Raw genomic sequence first — 21,326 nt, forward strand, 5'->3', positions numbered from 1 at the left:
TATGGGGGAGGGCCAAAAGCCCTCTGCATGCCAAGGGCAGATTTTGTGCTAATAACAAAAAGGATGGGAGCCTACCCAGCATGACATCAGTCCATACCCCACACTCCTAAAGCCTCTGTCGTCATGTGGAAATTGAGGAGTTATCCCTAATCTGCTCCTCGGTGGGACAGAAAGACCACTCAATGCCAATAGATCAAAAAAATGTAGGATGGGTGCCAGCCTGATCCTTGAATCAGGCTATATATCACCACTAAAGACCTAGCAGACTTTCAGCCTGGGGTGGCAGAGATTGGATGATTTAGGATTTAGCCCTAATCTTCCCACCTAGAGGTGGAAACTCTACTGGATGCAAGGATAGATTTGTTTAAAGAAAAAAGCATGGGGTTTCTGCTGGTCCATACTGACATCAAGCTGGACCCAACTCCTAAAATCCTGGATTAACCCCAATTTTACTACCCTGAGTTCTACTGCCATGCTGCAGCCATCCCCATAGAAAGCTAGAGCTAATGTGTATTCTTTTGGGTGTAGTTTTGAAATATGGGCCAGCTGGAATTGGATTAACTACCCCAATCTGCCTTACTCAGGATGCTGAAGAACTATCTGGTATCAAAGGGTTGGGGCTACAGTGCAGTGCTGGGATGGGAGAGCACCCCACTTGGTTTGTCATGTTTTCCTCTGATGGTCTAGGGGGCATTTTGATTACCAAGGAATAGCAGATAGGTGGTTAACACCCCAATATTTTCAACCAGTGAAACCGAAAGACCACCAGACTACCAGACAAAAATGTGAAAAATTGAAAAGGTTCGGGTGGTGGACCATCTTGGCACCAGGCCCCAATGGTGGCAACACACAATATTTATGTTACTAGGGAGAGGACAATGGGAGGAAGTTACCCCCTCTCTTCCTGTCCATATGTCTAAAACTACAGCCTAAAAAATACAGCTTATTCTCCCTCACCAAGGGGAAAGACTTTATGCAAAGGTTGGTCGCACACTGCTCGTCACACCAGCAAGTTGCCCCAAGGGACTGTGGTAGATGTAGTGGCAACGGCGGGTACGCCTATGCCACAATGTATAAAGAACATTATGTGTTGCGTTAGCCATCCCTGGACACGTGTTTCGAGGTAGTTGCCTCTCGTCAGCAGGGAGCAGGTCAGTGTAAAAGGGTGCCGCGTGGACTGCCAAAATGTAATTAAAACAGGTCAAGTACCTCTCATGGCGCGCAGGTGCAGATCCAAGGCTCGTCAGCCCGTTGGCTCAAGGGAGCCGTAATAAATTATGCAAAGGTTGGTCGCACACTGCTCGTCACACCAGCAAGTTGCCCCAAGGGACTGTGGTAGATGTAGTGGCGACGGCGGGTATGCCTATGCCACGATGTATAAAGAACAGTATGTGTTGCGTTAGCCATCCCTGGACACGTGTTTCGAGGTAGTTGCCTCTCATCAGCAGGGAGCAGGTCAGTGTAAAGGGGTGCCGCGTGGACTGCCAAAATGTAATTAAAACAGGTCAAGTACCTCTCATGGCGCGCAGGTGCAGATCCAAGGCTCGTCAGCCCGTTGGCTCAAGGGAGCCGTAATAAATTATGCAAAGGTTGGTCGCACACTGCTCGTCACACCAGCAAGTTGCCCCAAGGGACTGTGGTAGATGTAGTGGCGACGGCGGGTACGCCTCTGCCACGATGTATAAAGAACAGTATGTGTTGCGTTAGCCATCCCTGGACACGTGTTTCGAGGTAGTTGCCTCTCGTCAGCAGGGAGCAGGTCAGTGTAAAGGGGTGCCGCGTGGACTGCCAAAATGTAATTAAAACAGGTCAAGTACCTCTCATGGCGCGCAGGTGCAGATCCAAGGCTCGTCAGCCCGTTGGCTCAAGGGAGCCATAATAAATTATGCAAAGGTTGGTCACACACTGCTCGTCACACCAGCAAGTTGCCCCAAGGGGAAAGACTGCATGATTCCGGCTCTCGGGCCAGCAGTACCTGGGGAAACCTAACAACCCAGGGTATTTATGAAACCTAGGGACCTAGGCGAATGCAGGTGGTCTGACTTGTGTTGCTCCCAGCACTTTTTCTTAAACAGAATTCCCTGCAAACATCAAAGTATGGGTCAAAAAAAGAATATTTTTCCCATATCTATGTGACAGAAAATGTGGGCACTTCCAGTCTACAGGCAGTCTCACCAGCATACAGTCCCACACTTCTCCCAATTGAAACACTGTCTTTCTATTTGTATGTGGACCTAAACAGATTAAAACTGTAACCATACAAAAAAGACCTCATTGACAAAATGTTGACTTCAATGTTCCAAGTTTTGACAAATTCTTGTTGCAGGCTCACCATTAGAAGTGGGGTACGGTTTTCATCAGGAGAGGTGTGTGAATGTTGGGTGGTAGGTCTTTAATCAATTGTCACAGACATCAGAATTTTCCCTCTACAAAACCTTAGGAAAATCTCTGACTTTAGCCAAAGTTTGACATTTGGAGAGCATCCTGGGTAGGCAAACATAGTGGGATCCTTGCAGGTCATACCACCCTATACTTCCCTGGCATCAAGGTGTCAGGAATGTCTGGCGTTGATAGGTTGAGTCAATAAAAATATCATCCCATTATGGCCTCAGTATTTAAATATATTTGTGGTGATGTACTAGCTGTTGATAATCTAACTGCTAAAGTTGTTAAGAACATTGACCATGCCCAACAATGTGCCACATTTATGTTTTTGGACTGCCCAATACAGTGCGTGGTACAACTACATGACTAGATGTGAGTTATCATTACAGCTTCCAGGTCTGACATACCAACAAGAAGTCTAACATGGTGGCCTCAATGTCTATTGTTGTCATACAAGCTGAGTTTTTTAAAATTATTCTTTAATACATTTAAGATAACGGGATTAGTTGAAGAGTAGGGGAAATGGCCAGAAGAATCCACTGAGAATGTCTGGTGTCCAAGCAGGTGCATGGCTTCTGTTCTGCCATCAGAGCAGCTCAGGACAAAGTTAGACAGGAAGTGGGAAAGGAAATAAATTAAATATTAGGTCAATGTGAAAGTTCTCTAGAGAAAAGGTATGGGAAAGGTGAGTGGGGAGCTTGGCTAGGAACAACATATCCTTGGAGAGTTGGAGGTGCCGGTCTAGGGACCGCAGGAGTTCTGCGCTTTCCATCCTGAGGATCAAATGCACACCAAGGAGTAGTTGAGCCAGGTTCTGCTGTGATTGAAAGAGCCTATTGTAGTTACCTCTAGGCCTAATCTAACCCATTTTCTACAGAAACTGTAGTTTGCAAGCAGCTGGACTTGATCAGGGCATCCCACTGCATCACACAGCAGTCTTTTGCACAATAAAAAAGATATAAACAGTATGGGGAAAAAACAAGTAGGCAAAGAGAAAAATTTAACAACATGCGTTTATTTATGGTTCTTGGAAGAATCATATTTTACAACATGCAGTGATACATAGTGCTACTAGAGGTCCCAAGCATAAATAGAGTGCTACATAATAAGTGAAATCCTTCACTGTAGGCACATAATGATGGTATACCAAGCAGTTATAAGGTCCTAGGAAAGTCATGAAAGTAAGCATTTCTGTAAACCTTGGAACTCTGCAACACGCGGTAAGAATGTGAAACGGTAGGGCACACTGTGGTGGATTGTGAAACAGTTTGAGCCCAACCTCTGAAGGACTGACAGGACAGGGAGATTGGTGTCCAAGAGGAGTGCCTTCGGAAACTGGCAAGAACAGTATCCCTGCAGAGACTGGTCGTAGAGATCCAGAGGTGGCCCAGAGCAATGCTGAAGGAAGAATAACCAACGGAACCTGCTGAAGCAGCCCATGAGGAAGAAAAGAATCATTGCAACATTACGCCTCTGATTCCCATGATCTGGTTCAGTTGGTGAAGGAGAAATATGCAATCAATAATGTCCAAAGCAGATCTAAGAAAAACAAATGCAGGACTTCCCTCTCAAACTATAATGTGTTGTGATATTTCTCACAAAGGGTGTTTGGACAAAATATCTAACAAAAAATACAGTGATACAAAACTATTGGTTCAAAAATATCGTTGACAGGAATATCGAAGGTGAACATTTTCTTTTAAGTGTTCTTTTTACATCATAAAAAATATCAATTTGAAAATATTGTTTTATGTAATATTGTTTGTAAGTGCTGTTTTGTATATTATGTATTGTAGTGTGTTTGAATATGTATGTTTATTAATTTTGTATTTGTGTTTTAGTAAGAACATTTGTTAATTATTGATTATTGAAAAGTGTCTTTTTAGTTGTATTGATGAGGATGAGGAGATTTAAAAAAAGTAAATATTTTAATGCAACTTTAATGTTAATTATTTTAATGGTATTGTTAGAAATGGGAGTCTCTAGTTGACAGAGTTAGGTAACTTTGTCCAAATACGGACCCTTGCTTCTAGTCAGGGTAAGGGGAAACACACTTTACATAACTCCTGCTCATCCCCTGGGTAGCTTGGCACGGGCAGACAGACTTATCCCAAAGGCAATGTATAAAGTATTTGTACTCAAAACACACAGTAACACAGGATTCTGGGGGCAAAGATGGCGTGTGAGTAACTGCGGTGTGCCTACCAACCCCCTTGATGGATAGATGTTGCGACTATTAACTTTACGTCCGCACTCGGGCCGGAGATTCCGGCCCGGAGGTGGGACTTCTGGCCCGGAGGTGGGACTTCCGGCCCGGAGGTGGGAATTTCTGCTTGGAGGTGGAGATTCCGGCCCGGAGGTGGAGATTTCGGCCATGGCTAAATCCCACCTCTGGTTCAGAATTCCCACCTCCGGGCCGGAAGTCCCACCTCCGGGCCGGAATCTCCGCCTACAGGCCGGAATCTCCGGCCCGAGTCCGGACGTAAAGTCAGTAGTCGTAAATCTATTCTGTGAATACCAAAAGTAGTAAGTGCATTCTGTGAATACCAAAAGTAGTAAGTTTAGGATTTTGTCTTAAGTTAGTTCTGTGAATCGGGCCCCTGCACTTTAAGGATGGCAAATGATCAAGGTCTTGCAAGTTAGGTTTTGAAGAATTTTAGCATTGTGTGCACTCTGATAATCGCAAGCGGTGGTTATAAAATGTGTTCCAAGTTAGCTGAACCAGAAAACGAGATATGTGCTAAAGTTGGTATCGGATGTGGGAAATGTATATTATTTATATCCCAGAAAACTGTTTGATTAAGAAATCAGAAATATATTTTTAAGATATCCAAAGATGTATGCATTTAAAAAAAAGTTGCACTTTAGTTATTGGGCTGCTAAAACAGTTAACAACGTACGCACATGCACTTTATGGTTGGCTTAGAGAGGCCATGCATGCACTTTAAAAACCTTGCCATTTATTAAGGGGCTGCTTAAATATCTAACAAGATATGTACATGCACTTTATGGATGGCCTATGATTGTATTTTGATCATCCAAAGCTGCTGCTAGAAAACGTACTTTAAGTTAAATTGAACCAGGAAATGAAATCTGTGTTTATAAGATTTGGCATTTGACAAGGGAAATGTATTTGATTTATATTCAATGATTCAGTATGAATAAGAAACCCAAATTGTAATAAAACTGACATGAAAGTTGGTTGGATAAACTGTGGGAAGGGTTGGGGGGTATGGGCACGGGGAGATATTTTAAAAAAATATGTGTGGGAGAGAGAGAGAATCTGACTGTTTATTTTCTTTTTCCCTGTTTTTTCACTCAATAAAAATATATTTAACAATAAACATCACAGTAACAGAGTGATAACACCACAAATGGACACCACACCAGTTTAGAAAAATAATGTGTCTTTGTCTAAACTCAACAAGACCAAAACAACAAAAATCAAACATACAAGTAATAAGAATATGACTTTCAAAAGGTTTTAACAGCTTGGACCATAAAAAACTATGAATGCATGATTTCTCACAAAGTACCTGTAGTTGTGAAAAAATTCACAAGGCCAAACAGCTGCAGAGATGGGAAGCATTGAAAAACAAAGAGATGAGCCAGTTCCTGAGACCAGGGGGAGGCGATGTGACAGTTCTGCTGCACACAGGAGAAGTGATGCATTGAATCTGGTCTGCAGGGAGAAGTGATGCATCGATTCCAAGACGTTTCTGGTCCGCGGGTGATGTGTCGGGAAAACTTGTTGCACAGGTACGATGCATGGAAATCTGGGATGCGTTGGTGATCAATGCGGTGGTGTTGAGAGGCACTGCATCAGTATCTTCAGTCGTCACCCCTTGATGCATTGGTTCTTGCAGCGGCAACAGGTGCTGCTACCGTTTCGACAGTGACACAGCGATGCATGGGAGATTCTTCTTGCACAGCGGTGCTGCATCAGAAAAACTGCTGCAAGAAGATCGATGCATCAATTTTCTTGTAGTTGCAGTGCTTTTCCAGCTCCCAACAGCAGGAACAACCTCCAGAGGCCCAACACAGTCACAGGCACCTCTTGACAGGTCAGAACTCCCAAAAAGGAAGTTCAGGGGAGCTGGGGGTGAAGTCTGTGTCCCTGAGCCTTCAGAACAGGAGGCCAGCACACACAGGCCCTTGGAGATCTTCCTCAAACAGGGGACACAGCATACAGCAAGGTTTTTATCCTTTCCTTGGCAGAATCAGCTACTGCAGGCCAACCCCAGACAGCACACAGCAAAGGGGCAGTACTTCTCTTTCAGATTCTCCAGCTCTTCTCCTTGGCAAAGGTGCCTCTTGAATTCCATAATGATCTAAAGTTCTGGGGTTTTAGGTCTATTACTTACACACCAAAATGTCTTTGTTCTCTTTGTGCAAGGGTCTCTGAGCCCAGTCCAAACCAGTTCTGTATTCACTGGTGCAGTTTGACCACAGGGGGTGAAGACAGCATTGTGCAAGGGAAACAAGCCCTTTTCAGGTGCAAGGAAATCTCCTCCTACTACTCTAAATTCAGCCAAGGTCTATTCAGCTCAGCTCTGTGTCATCCAGGAAGGGCCAGGCACACCTCAACCCCCCCAGTGGCTGTCTACAGTGAATGCACATCCCCAGTCCCTGTCACTCCAAAACCAGACAGTCAATAGATAAACAGGCAGAGGCACACAGAATGGTTAAACAAGAAAATTCCTACTTTCTAAAAGTGGCATTTTCAAACTCACAATTTACAAACCATCTTTACTAAAAGATGTGTTATTAAATTCTGAGTTCAGTGAGCCTAAACTTTATTTCTCTATCTTGTCGCAATGGGAAGTTATATTTATAAGATGTTATACATAAACTCCCATTCTATCCTTTCAATAGTGAGAAACGAAATTGGCAGTATTTCACTATCAGTGCACGCCCCACCTTTTACATACACTGCACCCTGCCCAGGGGGGTCCCTTGGTCCTACCACAGGGGTGCCTTACATGTAGAAAAAGGGAAGTTTGGTGCCTGGCAAGTGGGTGCAATTGCCAAGTTGACATGGCAGTTAACAACTACGCACAGACACTGCAGTGGCATGCCTGAGTTACCTTTTCAGAGATACTCATGTGGGTGGCACTACCATGCTGAAGGCCCAATAGTAGCATTTAATTTACAGGCCCTGGCACACTTTAGTGCACTTTACCAGTAAATCATATATGCCAATCAGGGAGAACCAATTGTAACAACAATTTACACAGGGAACACTTACTCTTTCATACTGATCAGCAGTGGCAAAGTGCCCAAAGCATCTAAGCCAGCAAAAACGAAACCCAGCACAGCATCACAAATACAGGAGGTAGAGGCAAAAAGTCAGGGGAAACCACGCCAAAGATGCCAAGTCTAACATGTATGCAAATTATTATTTTAAAAGGTTTTAATTACTTTTGTTACATTGACAATTTGCATAAATAATAATGTAGTACTAATTAGAATACATATTAATTATATTACATTTTAAAATAATTCTTTACTGTAAATAATAAAATACATATTACATTACAAATACAATTCAAAATATATACCAATAACATTTAATAAGGTAAGATAATGTAATTTCTTTTAAATAAACCTTTTAATTTTACAATTGTCAAAATTAAAATATTTCTAAGAAACAACTGAGTTACCTGAGAAGTTGTGGAAATTACTTCTTACAGATGTGGGAGCACTCACATTGTCTACACGAGGTATGGAGCCACTTAAGATAAGGGGATTCTGACTAGAGCTCGGAGGTATTACTGCAAGCGGTTATTCACCTGTGCAATAATAGTCAGTGTTTCAGGATATGGGTGGTTCTGCTTAAGATGATTTCAAACTGGTCTTTGAGACCCAACAGAGCTTACTCTAGTTCCCACCCTATCTTCCAGTGTGAAAAGTCTGAGGATTATATTTTCTAGGGAGCTAAGATTTTTACTTCTGTGGTGCTATGGACATACTGCTTGGAGGTCTCATTTACGGTAGTCACCTGAGCCCTTTTGGATTTCCTTCTATTGCTTGTACTGGGACCCTTAGAACTTGGACCACGTTTTAGCACACCTCCATGGTGCCCCCACATCCTGTGTAACCATCAGCGCAGCCAAAGCTACAGGGACCAGGCTATCCCCCAAGCTCCCCCTACTGGGTGATTCTAGATTGACACAGGTCAGAACAATTCCTGGAACTGAGGAAGGAGAGACCCCAACTGCTGCCAATGAGTCCAATCCCTGTGTAGAGAGAGCTACTGTTCTTCAACCAATATGATTTCATTGACAAGGACTCCAACAGCTTTATTTAGAAAGGATAAAATTGAACTACTGGTTCAAGTACATTTGTCTATAGTGTTCTTGGCTTCTGCCTTCCTGTTCACCATTGTACAGATGACAGGTGGCTATCAATTGCTTGGCTAGGGTATGACACTTCACTCCGCTAGCGGAGCTTGAGGGAGTTTTTCCCACTTCCCAATCCACATAGCGTGCGGAGTTCTGACACACTCCCGGTAAGATACCTCAAAGTGGGTGGTTGCAGATGGCTATGACCACTTGCATTGAGAGACCTTCCATTCGTGTTGAGGAAGCTGCCATTCAAGTAAAATATCTACTCGAGTGGCATAAAGAAGCAGCACCCTCTTGCGAATGGTGCCATTCGCGCTGGAAAATCCACAGTGATACAAACACTCGCAGTTAAAATTCTGCACAAATGGCATGGCCTAACACACTCTGCCATTTGCAAAACTCTGCGTAGCACTGCAGAGTTTTTTGGTTACTTCGCGGAGTAGACAGTGCTGTCATCAGTAAGCAGCGCATTTCGGGGGCACGAGTTATAGTTAGATCACTAAGTATAAGGGCTGAATTTAACTGGTTTTGTACGAGTAAATCCTAGGCCTAACTATAACGTCCCTGTAACCTTTGTTTTTTTCTGTGAATTTCTAAGGTTTCATAAGTGCAAATTCCTAACTATAATGGCCTTATAGCCTTTGTTTTTTTCTGTGAATTTCTAAGGTTTTTTAAATGCTAATACCTAACTAAAACGTCCATGTATCCTTTGGTTTTATCAGCAAATGTCTATGTTTTTTTAAGCAGTAGTTGCATTTGCAGAGTGGTTGAGAAAGGGGGGCCTCTGACCTGTTCTCATGAGTCTCACTGTTTTGGACTTACAGGATGTACCAGGAGGGCTTCTTGGCCCCTTGGTCCAGCAGGAGTAAAGTGGTCTTCATCCTCCAACCAGTAGTGTGCCTGGAGGCACATTGGCAGAGTGGTGGAGAAAGGGGGCATGGTCACGGAATACTTCTTAGCAATCCCACTGTGAGGGACTAACTGGAGGTAGATGTACCAAGGACGTCCTTGGGGGCCAACTACCCCTCCTGTTACCTCCAGTAAGTACCACATAGCAGGATTGCTGAGAGGTTGCTGGAGGCCATGCCCGCTCTCTTCACAACTTTGCAAATGCACCTCCTGGTGCACTTCTACTAGGGGGATGAAGTCCCTTTGGCTATTGAGGGTCCCTTTTATTGAGGGACTACTTCCCCCACTACCTGCAATCCATAGAAACGTCTGACCGGTGGATTACGATCCGGTGGTCGGAGGCATTGGTCTGCTGCTACTTTTCCGATGGGCTTGAAGGGTCTGTCGGGGTAGCGGTCAGACAGTAATTCCTACAATTGGGTGGTGCCTGTTCAGGCACCACCGTAGGGATTATGATGTCTATGAGGTCTGACCGTCATGTACAGGCAGACAAAAAGGGACTTTGGGTCACCTAGCAGGGCCCCCGTCTCCTGTTGGCTTCTGCGTTGGGGCTTGAGGACACATCTGGTGCCTCCCAACATCCATGGACCATGTGCAAGGCACCTCAAGGTGCCTTGCACACAGTGAATGGATATTTAAAACATGCCTAGTACTACATGTTGGCTGGTATCCAGGTATCCATCCTGCAATGATGCAATGATTCACCGAAACGCGTCATGCCACACAGTTTATTAAAAGCTGTGTCCCTTGTGTCTGATTAAAATGGAGGAGACCTACTTTGTGATGTGAAGCGCGTTAGCCAGTGGTGCTCAGGGGGACCCTTCCGTCAAGTGTCTTCGGCATCAGTGGCAACTCTTTTGTGTGTTCATGTTCCGAGGTATCGGAAGCCGAGGACCGCCACCAGACCCAAGAAGGCTGAGAAACTGCTGGTAAATACAGTCCATCACTGCATGGAGTGACGTGGTCACTGCTACCGTTGTCTCCAGTTCCCAGCATTGATTGGTGAAGTGCGGCTGGAAGTAGGGGCATGGGAGGCAGCTTTCATGAGATCTGCGCTGTGAATCTATCCTCATTATGCTCGCATTTAGAAGTCAACTCACAGCAAGCAAATAATAGCAAAGCTGCAAGAATTCAACTTTGCGGTTGTACATTAAGCTGCATTGTGGGAGTTGGAGTCTTTACCTAGAACGACAATGACGGCTCTGGGACTAGTGTGAGACAGGTGAGACCTCTTCACTTGCAGGAGAGGCGGGACTATATAAAAGACTTTACAGCAGTTACATCTGAAACTACTGGCATTTGATAAAGGTATTCACCGAAACGCGTCATGCCACACAGTTCATTAAAAGCTGCCTTACCTTGCTCCGCTGTGTCCCTCGTGTCTGCTTAAAATGGAGGAGATCTACTTTGCGAGATATATATATATCTATATCTATATATATATATATATATTTCTTAACCACTCGTAAAAGAAGCTCCCTGGGAGGGAATCACAAGCGCAGACCTCTTGTAGTGCCAAACAAATTGTTTATTTATTTGCAATCCCCACGAAGGATATCAGGACGCATTTCGGCCGTCACAGCGGCCTTGATCACCTGACCACGCATCAATGCAAGCCCACTATTTAAAGTGCAAGTACAAACAGTTTTTTTCTTTTTTCAATAGACATAGAAAACATGTAAACACCAGGAATTACGATGTAAAGACAAGGCGTTTGAAATGGAAATTCAATTTTCACAATTCCATACATTATATTGCATTGTAATTGACAAACTTGAAGCCTAAATGCATATATTTATAACAGTAGAATATACTTAGCATATATCTTTTTTCTCCCCCTCCTTAGCGTCAAAACACCTGATGTAATATGTCATATTGATATTTGTATAAAGTGCTCACCGTGTTAAAATAATAAAAAAAGAACCCAACATGTGGGTACAATTTTTTCAAAAAAAATTAATATATTTCCACGATAGTCCAACTAAAAATTCAAACAAATAATGTGTTATGATGCATAAATGCAACAATAGTAGAAGGACATAAAGTGACTGGTGCTACTTGGAACACAATGAGGCAATCAACAATATATGATCAAATAAAGTGCATAATGCAACAGTACTTGATAATCTAAAGTGACAAATGCTAGTAGTGCTGGTCCAACTCTGTTAGATAAGGTGCATAATGCAACAGTACTTAAAGACATAAAAGTGACAAGTGCTACTAGTGCAAAAAAACAACACATAGGCGATCAATTGATGGAGACTAAAATTTGAAAGATACAAAAAAATCCTATTATATAAATATATAAAAGGATAAAAAATTCATAAACCATTCAGTATTTCAATAAGATTCATCAAAGTCAAGAAGACAGTTAGATACAGAGACCAGTGACATAATTAAAATGATCAATAGAAGGAACTAGGTATATAAAATAATTATTGCCTACCCTACAATGTCCTAAAACCAATCATTAAAATTAACACATAAGGTCCCAAAGTACATACTGCCTGTGATCTTTATAATAGAGCTGGGAGATGAGGAAATATCACTAGATAAAAACGTGTAGTTGCCTAGCTGGGGTTCAGAGAAAGGTATGAAGATCCTCCGTGGCATTGAGGCCGCCTGGCCATTTCGAATCAAACTCTAGGATGTATTGAGTTTCCAAGCGGCGGAGTGTTGCCTCCCTATTGCCACCTCGTTTTCTCAATGGTACAGATTCGATGGCAAAGTATTTAAGGCATTTAGGGTTGCTGTTGTGTACCTTTTCAAAGTGCCTGGCCACGGGGTAATTCTGATCCTTGTTATTGATGGCTCTGATATGCTGCAGGATACGTTTATGCACTGCCAACTTTGTGCTGCCAATATACTTCAAAGTGCAGTCGCATTCCAGGACATAGACACAGTAGTCCGTTTTGCACGTAAGATGTTGTTTAATTTCCCGTTGCGTATCAGGGAATGTCGTGCAATAAGTTTTGGTATTTATGCCAAATTGTCAGGCCTTGCATATAGAGCATTAAAAAAACCCATTTCTTGTAGGCAACCACGTTTGTTTGGTAAAAGTATCTTGACTGTTGCCAGTCAACATATTACCCATACTCTTAGCTTTACGAAAAGTAATAGAGGGATTAAGTGGCATATATCCCCCTATCACTGGGTCTTCACGTATAAAATGCCAATGTTTTCTCATGATATTCCTCAGTTCCTTTTCCTGTTTGGAAAATGTTAATATGAGGCGTACCGGTTCATTATCAGTATTTGATATCTATTTTTTGTCTCTGTTTCTATATTCCAAAATGTCCTCTCTTGGTTTCAGTTGGGATCTTTTCATGGCTGCTTCCACTACTTCAAAACTATACCCTCTATCTAAAAACCTCATCATACATTCTTTTTGTTTTATTTCCATATCCTGAGGGTCACTGCATATACGCCGGATACGGAGCATCTCCCCATAGGGTATGCTTCTAATAAGATGTGGGGGATGCGCACTAGTTGCATGAAGGAGTGTATTGCCCGCCGTAGGTTTTCTAAAAAGGGTAGTAGTTAAAATGTTGTTATTTACTAAAACCTGTACATCTAAAAATGTCACTGTCTCTTTGTTCACATTTGATGTAAAAGAAAGGTTAAAATCATTACAATTAATATCCTCTACAAATGTTAGCACACTTTCTTTGGAACCTTGCCATATGATAAAAAGATCATCAATGTAACGAAACCACCGCATCACATTATGAGTAAAAACATGCTGATATTTTCGCCTGACCACCAGCTCCTCCCACCAGCCCATAAATAAACAGGCATAGCTGGGGAGAAGCTGGCGCCCATCGCTACTCCTCGTAATTGCTGATAAAAACAACCATTAAATAAAAAAAAGTTGTTCTCCAAGCAAAAGGATAGCATATTCATTAACATTTTAGTATGATCAGCATATTCAATAGTCCTAGTATTCAAATAAAACTCTGCCGCTCTCAGGCCATCTTGATGTTTGATGCTGGTGTATAATGAACATACATCTAAGGTAACTAGCAGATAATCCTCTTTCCAATTGAAATTATCGATCTTTTTAAGGAAGTCACCTGTATCTTGGATATATGAATCCAACTTTTTCATATGGTCTTGCAGGAAATAGTCAATGTATTTTCAAAGATTCTCAAAAGGGCCATCACAGGCAGATATAATAGGTCTACCCGGAGGTAAAGTCAAACTTTTATGGACCTTGGGGATGAAGTACATATAGGGCGTTGATGGATATTCTTTTTTGATAAATTTAAATTCTTCCCAGCTGAGGAGACCCAAACCTTTCCATGCCAATAAATTTTTGAAAAGAGTCTCTTGTGCATATTTGTATTTGAAAGGAGTACTTTTGCTGTAACATCCTGCTTCATCCAGTTGCCTATGGGCCTCTTTGAGATAATCTGCTGTGGGCCAGAGTACAATATTTCCTCCCTTATCGGAGTTGCGAATTATTAGGTCTGCCTTCTGTAGTTTAGAAATCAATTGATTGAATTTTCTTTCTTGATTGCAATATTTCTTTTTCCTTGCTGAATTGCTCATGTACATACGTTTTTTTAAATGAACTGTCACGTGGTCGCTGAATGTATCCAGCCCGTCGTGAGAAGATAGAGGGATAAATTTGGATTTGGGTTTGAAGGGAGTATCAGGCTTCTTTTGATTAAAAACTGAGATTGATTCACCTGCTTCCACATGATCGCCCATTGCCAGTTGGTATATATCATTGTATAATACTGCATCAGAAACCTGTAGATTGCTGGGGCTGGTACTGTTGTTGGACCTTTTGTCGATTTCCAATGCAGGTTTTTGCAGATGTAATTTTTTGAGTTTTAATTTCCTAATAAATAGGTATACATCTGCCCCGGTACGAGTATAGTGAAAATTTGTTTCCGGGCAATAGCTTATCCCCAGGCTCAGTAATTGATTTTCTGCTTTCGTGAGGTCAATTTGCCCCAGATTGATGATTGTCTTACATTCCTGAGCCTGAAAATCACCAGTCTCTGTTTCTAATACCTTCGGGAGCGTCCGCGACCTCGTCCTCGCTTCCTTGGTTCGCTGTTGCTTGTTTGCCCAACGTCTCGCCCGTCTTCTTTGGCATTTTGTGGTGCCTTCATGTCTTGCGGTCTTGGTCTCAATGTCTCCCTTCTTCCCTGTTTTAAAACGTCCAACTCTTCCCCCACCGTCAGCTTAATTCCTGATGCATTACGGACCCCTTCATTTTCAGATTCACTTTCCATTGCTGAGCTAGAGGGTGAGGAAAGCTCCACCGGTTCTTTTTGAGATCCCTTATTTCCATATCTTTTGTTGGCTGCAGCTGCTCTGAGGGAATCATAGCGCCGTGAGAAAGTGAAAATTTGACCATTCGCGTAGCCATCACGGTCCGTTTTAAATTTCCATATCTTCCGTGCCTTTATTTTCTCCTCCTCCTTCCCCAGTCGGATATTCATCTCTTCCCTTAGTTTGGTTTGTTGTTGGGGATCATACCCTTGTTGTTGAATATGTTCTTCATGAGCGTCTATTTTTATTTGCAGAGCCGCCCCATCTATTTCCGCATATTTCACTAGAATCTGGACTAAACGTCTAGAAGAGTCCAGATTGCATTCTCCCCATTCAGCCATCATCAAAGGATTGGGTGTCTCATAACTGGGGGCCAACATAATACGGAGCCCCCTTGGAATTCTTCCGACGTCTAGATATCTTTTAAGGGATCGGGCTTCCCACCACTTAGCAGTTTCTTGTTTTTTCATTTTTTCCAATGTTTTAAATTGTTCTCTTAAGCCACTAGGCTCTTTATTAATCTCCTTTGATGCCTTTGTTTGTGCGATCACCTCATTCTCCAAGGCATCAGAAAATATCTCATTAGCAGCAAGCTCACTGGCTGCACGCGTGTCAACCGACATCCTTCCTTGGGGTTTTGACTTGAAACAAATTGTTCTTTACGCACTGGGGAAACAATACAACGAACGGAGCAAAAAGAACACTCTCCGAATACGTTTCTCCTCCCAGTGCGGGCACACCTCCTTCCCGGTGACCTCAAAACCAGAGTCCGACGCAATTTCTTACCGGAGAGATAGAGGCAGAATACAGCACTGGATGCCCCTCGCACGGTGCCAGCTCAGCCGAGCGTTCCTCACCAGCAGTTGAACGAGCACCTTCTCGTACCTCGCATTCATCCGGATAGCGTTGTACTGGTTGCTTTGTCGGGTCCCGAGGGGCTTCGCCTGGTTCCTTTTCCTGGACTCTGTGTAGTGCCCCGGGGGTCCCCGCCGTCACTCACCACAAGCCTGTGGTTGTATCCGCTCGGGAGGCCCTCAAGCGCAATCAGCTGATTTCGTAGCAAATCCTCTTGCATAGGAGGGGGTCTGCGAACCGGCAGCAGCCGTCTGCCGGTAATGTTTCTTAGCCACTCATAAAAGAAGCTCCCTGGGAGGGAATCACGAGCGCAGACCTCTTGTAGTGCCAAACAAATTGTTTATTTATTTGCAATCCCCACGAAGGATATCAGGACGCGTTTTCAGCCGTCACAGCGGCCTTGATCGGCCTTGATCACCTGACCATATATAAATATATATATATATATATATATATATATATATATATTATCTACTGGCGGTAGTTAGGACCGTGTTTCCATAGGAAATCCCAAAATTCTATTTTGAATAACTTTGGCGCCGGTTGACGAATCTTCGCGAAATTTTCAGAACTAATGGGGCGCTCTGCTCACCTCCTACCCTGAAAGTCTCGGGGGGATTCGTCAAGCAGGGGCCGAGAAAAAGGGGGGTCCCAAAACACGTTTTCCCCGTGCATTTTCCCATAGGACCTTTAGTCGAAGGTACAGCCCGAACGGCTGAACAGAATTACTTGAAATTTGGCAGAGAGGTAGTCCTCAGGTCAGGATGTGCCTTTTGCATATATGGAGTCAATCTGTTCAGTAGTTCCTGAGAAAATTGCAGTTAAAAGCACATACATTTCTATAGCCGCGCACCGTGCGCGCACGGTGCGCGCACCCTAACGTGCGCGAGCGTAATTCTGATTGGTTGTTACTATAACTCGCGTGACCGCAATCCACTGCTGATGACGTCACATATTACATCACTGATGACGTCATCCAGTGAGTGTGTGTTTCTGTAAAGTTTAAATATGTATAATATATATAGGGAAAGGCCTGTGGAAGAATGAGTGGCTGTACAAGTGTGTGAATGGATGATTTTCTGGGTGCGTAACTGACTCTATAAGTGAGTCATTTGAGATGTCATCAGTGATGTCATGAGTGATGTCACTGACCATGTCATGAGTGAAGTAATATGTGACGTCATCAGCAGTGGATTGCGGTCGCGCGAGTTATAGTTAGCTGAACTAACTATAACGGGGAAATTTCAATGTTTTTTTTATGAGTGAAATGTCCAGCTAACTATAACATGTGTGAAACCTATGGTTTTTTCAGTGAATTTGCAAGGTTTTTTAAATGCTAATTCCTAACTATAACGTGTGTGAAACCTATGGTTTTTTCAGTGAATTTGCAAGGTTTTTTAAATGCTAATTCCTAACTATAACGTGTGTGAAACCTATGGTTTTTTCAGTGAATTTGCAAGGTTTTTTAAATGCTAATTCCTAACTATAACGTGTGTGAAACCTATGGTTATATATATATTTATATATATATATATATATATATATATATATAATACCTGTATTATGTTTATTTTAAATACTTGTTTTACTTTAAAATGGCTTTTTTATATTTATCAATGAGAATGTAATTATTTTGCCAATATTATTGTACTCAATATATTGTGAATTGATGTTTTTGACATATTATATGTTTATTTAAAGGTGGTGATATTTTTGGTTCCGATATTTATGTTTACGATATAAGTAAAAATCAATATTTTTAACAATTATATTTGTGTTCTAGAAATTTGCAGTTTTATTAGCTAAGTATAGGAAGGCAATTTTTGTAAACACTATTTATTTTCTGATATTTTTGTGTTTCAATATTGTGTGCATCAATATTATGTCAGTGGTCCCTCATAAAGACATCACAGCTCTTTTACAACCCCTGCTCAGAGTTAACAATCATTGAACTGAGAACAACTTGTTCCCTTCTATGTAATCTTTACAACTGAGTGGTTGCTTCAATCATTTTATCAATATAAGTAAGAGACTACATTAGCATGAAGTCCTTTGTGGCAATAAGCCTGAGTTTTGAATTTGTTATAGGGCAGACACAGAACAATACTCTATTCAAGACAACCTAGATAAGTATTTCCCAAACTGTGGGCCGCTACCCACTGGTGGGCCGCTACCCACTGATGGGTGTTAAGCCGATTTTTGGTGGGTCGCAAAAGTCCAAGCAATAAATAAAGATGGTTTCAAATTTTGTATTTATCTTGTCAAATTCATTTTCAAATTTGCTTTATTTCAGTGAAAGATATAAACCATAAAACTACAATATTAAGAAATCACAGATAAAATTACAAGCACAACTAATGTTAGGCTTGACTGTGATGTATCGAGAAATTATACACAATGACAAAATGCAACGTTTGAATAAGTGCAAGTTTTGTGATACATCTTCCTTCTAACGTAAAAGATTGAAAAGCTACCTAGCTTAGATGCATTACTATCATAATTTCCAACGTGCAATAATCATTAGTATAAATAGTAGGAGCAGTATTCAAGTGATAAACGAACCCTATTAAATAATACAATAATTGTAAGTCATTTCAAAGTGACAAGTACAACGGCCTGGGAGTGGTACAGTAGGAGTGGGCAACCATAAAATAAATACATAAATAAGTTTAAATATTAAAACTACTTGTCACATTAAAGCAACTGTATTTTAAAAAGTAACCAGCAGTAACAATATTGGAAGGGCAAGTTCAGCTTATAGTATAATCTCCCACTGTACACCACAGAAACTTCCACTAGGTTAGCACAAGAAGCTTGTTTGATCTAATTCTCCATGCCCACATTAGAAATCTGGAAATAATGAGCACAATGTGCTCCTTTGTGTCACACCTAAATATCCTGCAAGTGTCCCAATAGTGAACAGTGCCCATTAACTTGCACACCGAAATGATCCATCGTTTACAAGGCACGGCATAGTTTGGGTAGAAGAAGAGAAAATGCTTTACTGACTCTACTCTTCCAACTGCAGACAAAATGGACAGAGGGAAGACACAGAGCCACTTTTATCCCATTTGCAAGTGAAGGATTTTAGCAGGCAGAGTAACAATCCTAAACTTTATGTACAGACTTTTTTGCCTTTTTGTCACATTTGCTGAGCTTCAAAGACAGATGTCAAATGTAAAGCTTTGTCTTTACCGTGAGGATTGGTGTTTACAAACTCCTCATACTTAGCAGTCAGAGAAACAAATGTAATGTGAATTATGGGATATCTTGCTTGGATATAAGTGTGAGAAGGTAAAGGCTGTAGAATGCCATTTTTGGGAAAACAAAATAAAATGTAAATATCTGTAAATGAACTGTACACATTTGTAGTTAAGAAAGCAAAAAAGAAACACATTATGACTGTAATTCTAAAGTGTTATAGAAGCAAATATTTGAAGAGGATCCAAACAAATCAGGACTTGGAGGTACAAAACTAATAAGTATTCACTGAAGCTCCATTTCTACACATCAACATTTTTGTGCAATATTGTTATATCAATAAAGCTGTATGTCTGGAAATTTAGTGGCAGTTTCAATGGAAATTGTGCTGTCTGTAAATGGCAGTGCACTACCACACAATGCATTAGTTACATTATAAATCACCTGCCTCATGTCCATGAAAGCTAGGTGAGTCACAAAAGTTTGTTATTCTAATGATTGGGTCTGCTTGTAAAAAGTCTGGAAACCACTGATCTAGATGAACGTTGTTTATTAATGTGCAGATAATAAATCTTTTCTTTAAACCCAACCTGCAGAAAGATAAACTGAGAATGGAAGTTTTTCCCAATTTTCTCTTTTTGTACAAATTCAAATTAGGATGGCATGGTAAATGAGTGAAACCAATACAACTGGAAGCTGGGGGATGATTAATGGACAGACTGGAAGATCTAATTATGGTTGAAATTTAGGACCAACGGCCTAGAACAGTAATTCTTAAACTTTTAACTTTTGTGGACACCCACTTAGGGCCCGATTACCAATTTGGCTGTGAGGGAGCAGGCCAGCAAACTGTTAATGGATTTTCTCTCTGAGACATTTTTCCCAGTGTGGCATTATAGTCTTGAGAGCAAATGAAGCTCAAGTGGTTGGCTTTTGGGTGTTCCAGAGTTGGAATACTTGCAAAAGATTATAACTCCCTCAAAGTTACCTGTTTGTGGCTAATCACAAACCTTTTGCAAGTACTTTCTCACCTTGAAAACAGCTGTAAATTATTTTGAAAAAGGGCAGCAGTAGATTTATTTTCAGGTTATGGATTGAGAGGAACACCCCCACAATTGGTGGGTGTTATAAAGTTGGGGTTCCTCCAGAAATATTGTTTTCTTTCCTGAGAAGAACCAAAAGTTATAAAAGTGCAAATGCAATTCAGCCTGATTTTTCTGTGTGCAGTATTGTGAAAGGTAGCAGGCAGGAATATTACTTGGAGTGCATTCCATATTTGAAAATATTTAGTATTTTAACAGGAGAACTCCTGAAATTCTTTGAGAATTCCAAAAAGTAGGAAATGAAATCAAAATGGAAGTTGTGTCTACATCTCTACCTTTCTGAGTTTGTAACATTATGCTCTGATGACCATCTCCCGAAATTTAGATGTAGAATTTGGCAGGGAAGTCAAGGATTATGGTTCTGTTTTCAATGACAGTGTTTTGAGTGATACTTGGCTAGTGCATCAGCAGCAGCTTCAATTTTCTTAATACATCATGTTAATATTATATCTTGGAATGCCCAAGGTTCTGTTCGTCGTGACATTTTAATCAGTCAAAGTGTCAGTAGAACAGCAACTACTGTACAGTCATTGGCAAAGCTATAATTTACTAACATTATTGCAGAACTCAGAAATCTTGTGCCTGACCTTTAAATACTGTAAAAAGAACAATTGAGGGACAGAATGTAGAACAATGTCAGAAATTCACTCCAGTATGGAGATCTGGGCCTAAATCCATCGTTTTATGCTCCCCATGTGTTTACCTTATACATGGTTATGCCCAGACGTGGTTCCTGGGCTCACTGTGCCACTGGATTCAAGCTAGCCTGGCTGATAAGGGGTGAAAGCCCGAAACCGGTCCCAGGATGCTTGTTTCCAGTCCAGCGAGGACCTGGTTTGGCAGTTCGGGCTGGACTGTTCCCATGAGGCACAGGGTCAACACTGATTTCCGTATGGCCAGTTCTAAACTGTGGTGGCATGGTGAGCAAAAGAATGATGGATTTAACCCAGATCTCTTGATTGGGGGTGAATGTTTTGATTTGTTCTGCAATCCACCCATCAATTGTGTGTCTTTTGACCTTTATATACTGGCACCGGCAATCTTTTCCTGGTGCACCACTCGAGCACAGAGGTAAGATTCACCTTACTATAGCCCACATTTGCACTATTCATATGGGCATACTCATTTGTTGTAAATCTGCATTCTTTCTCCATAGTAACAGTGGCAGGCAGTGTATCTCCGATGTATCCGGCATTCCTCATTTGATATCGTTCCCGCCTTGGGATTTCTCTATTGGCCA

The sequence above is a fragment of the Triturus cristatus genome, chromosome 8 (assembly GCF_964204655.1).
Source record: "Triturus cristatus chromosome 8, aTriCri1.1, whole genome shotgun sequence".
Classification (NCBI taxonomy): Eukaryota; Metazoa; Chordata; class Amphibia; order Caudata; family Salamandridae; genus Triturus; species Triturus cristatus.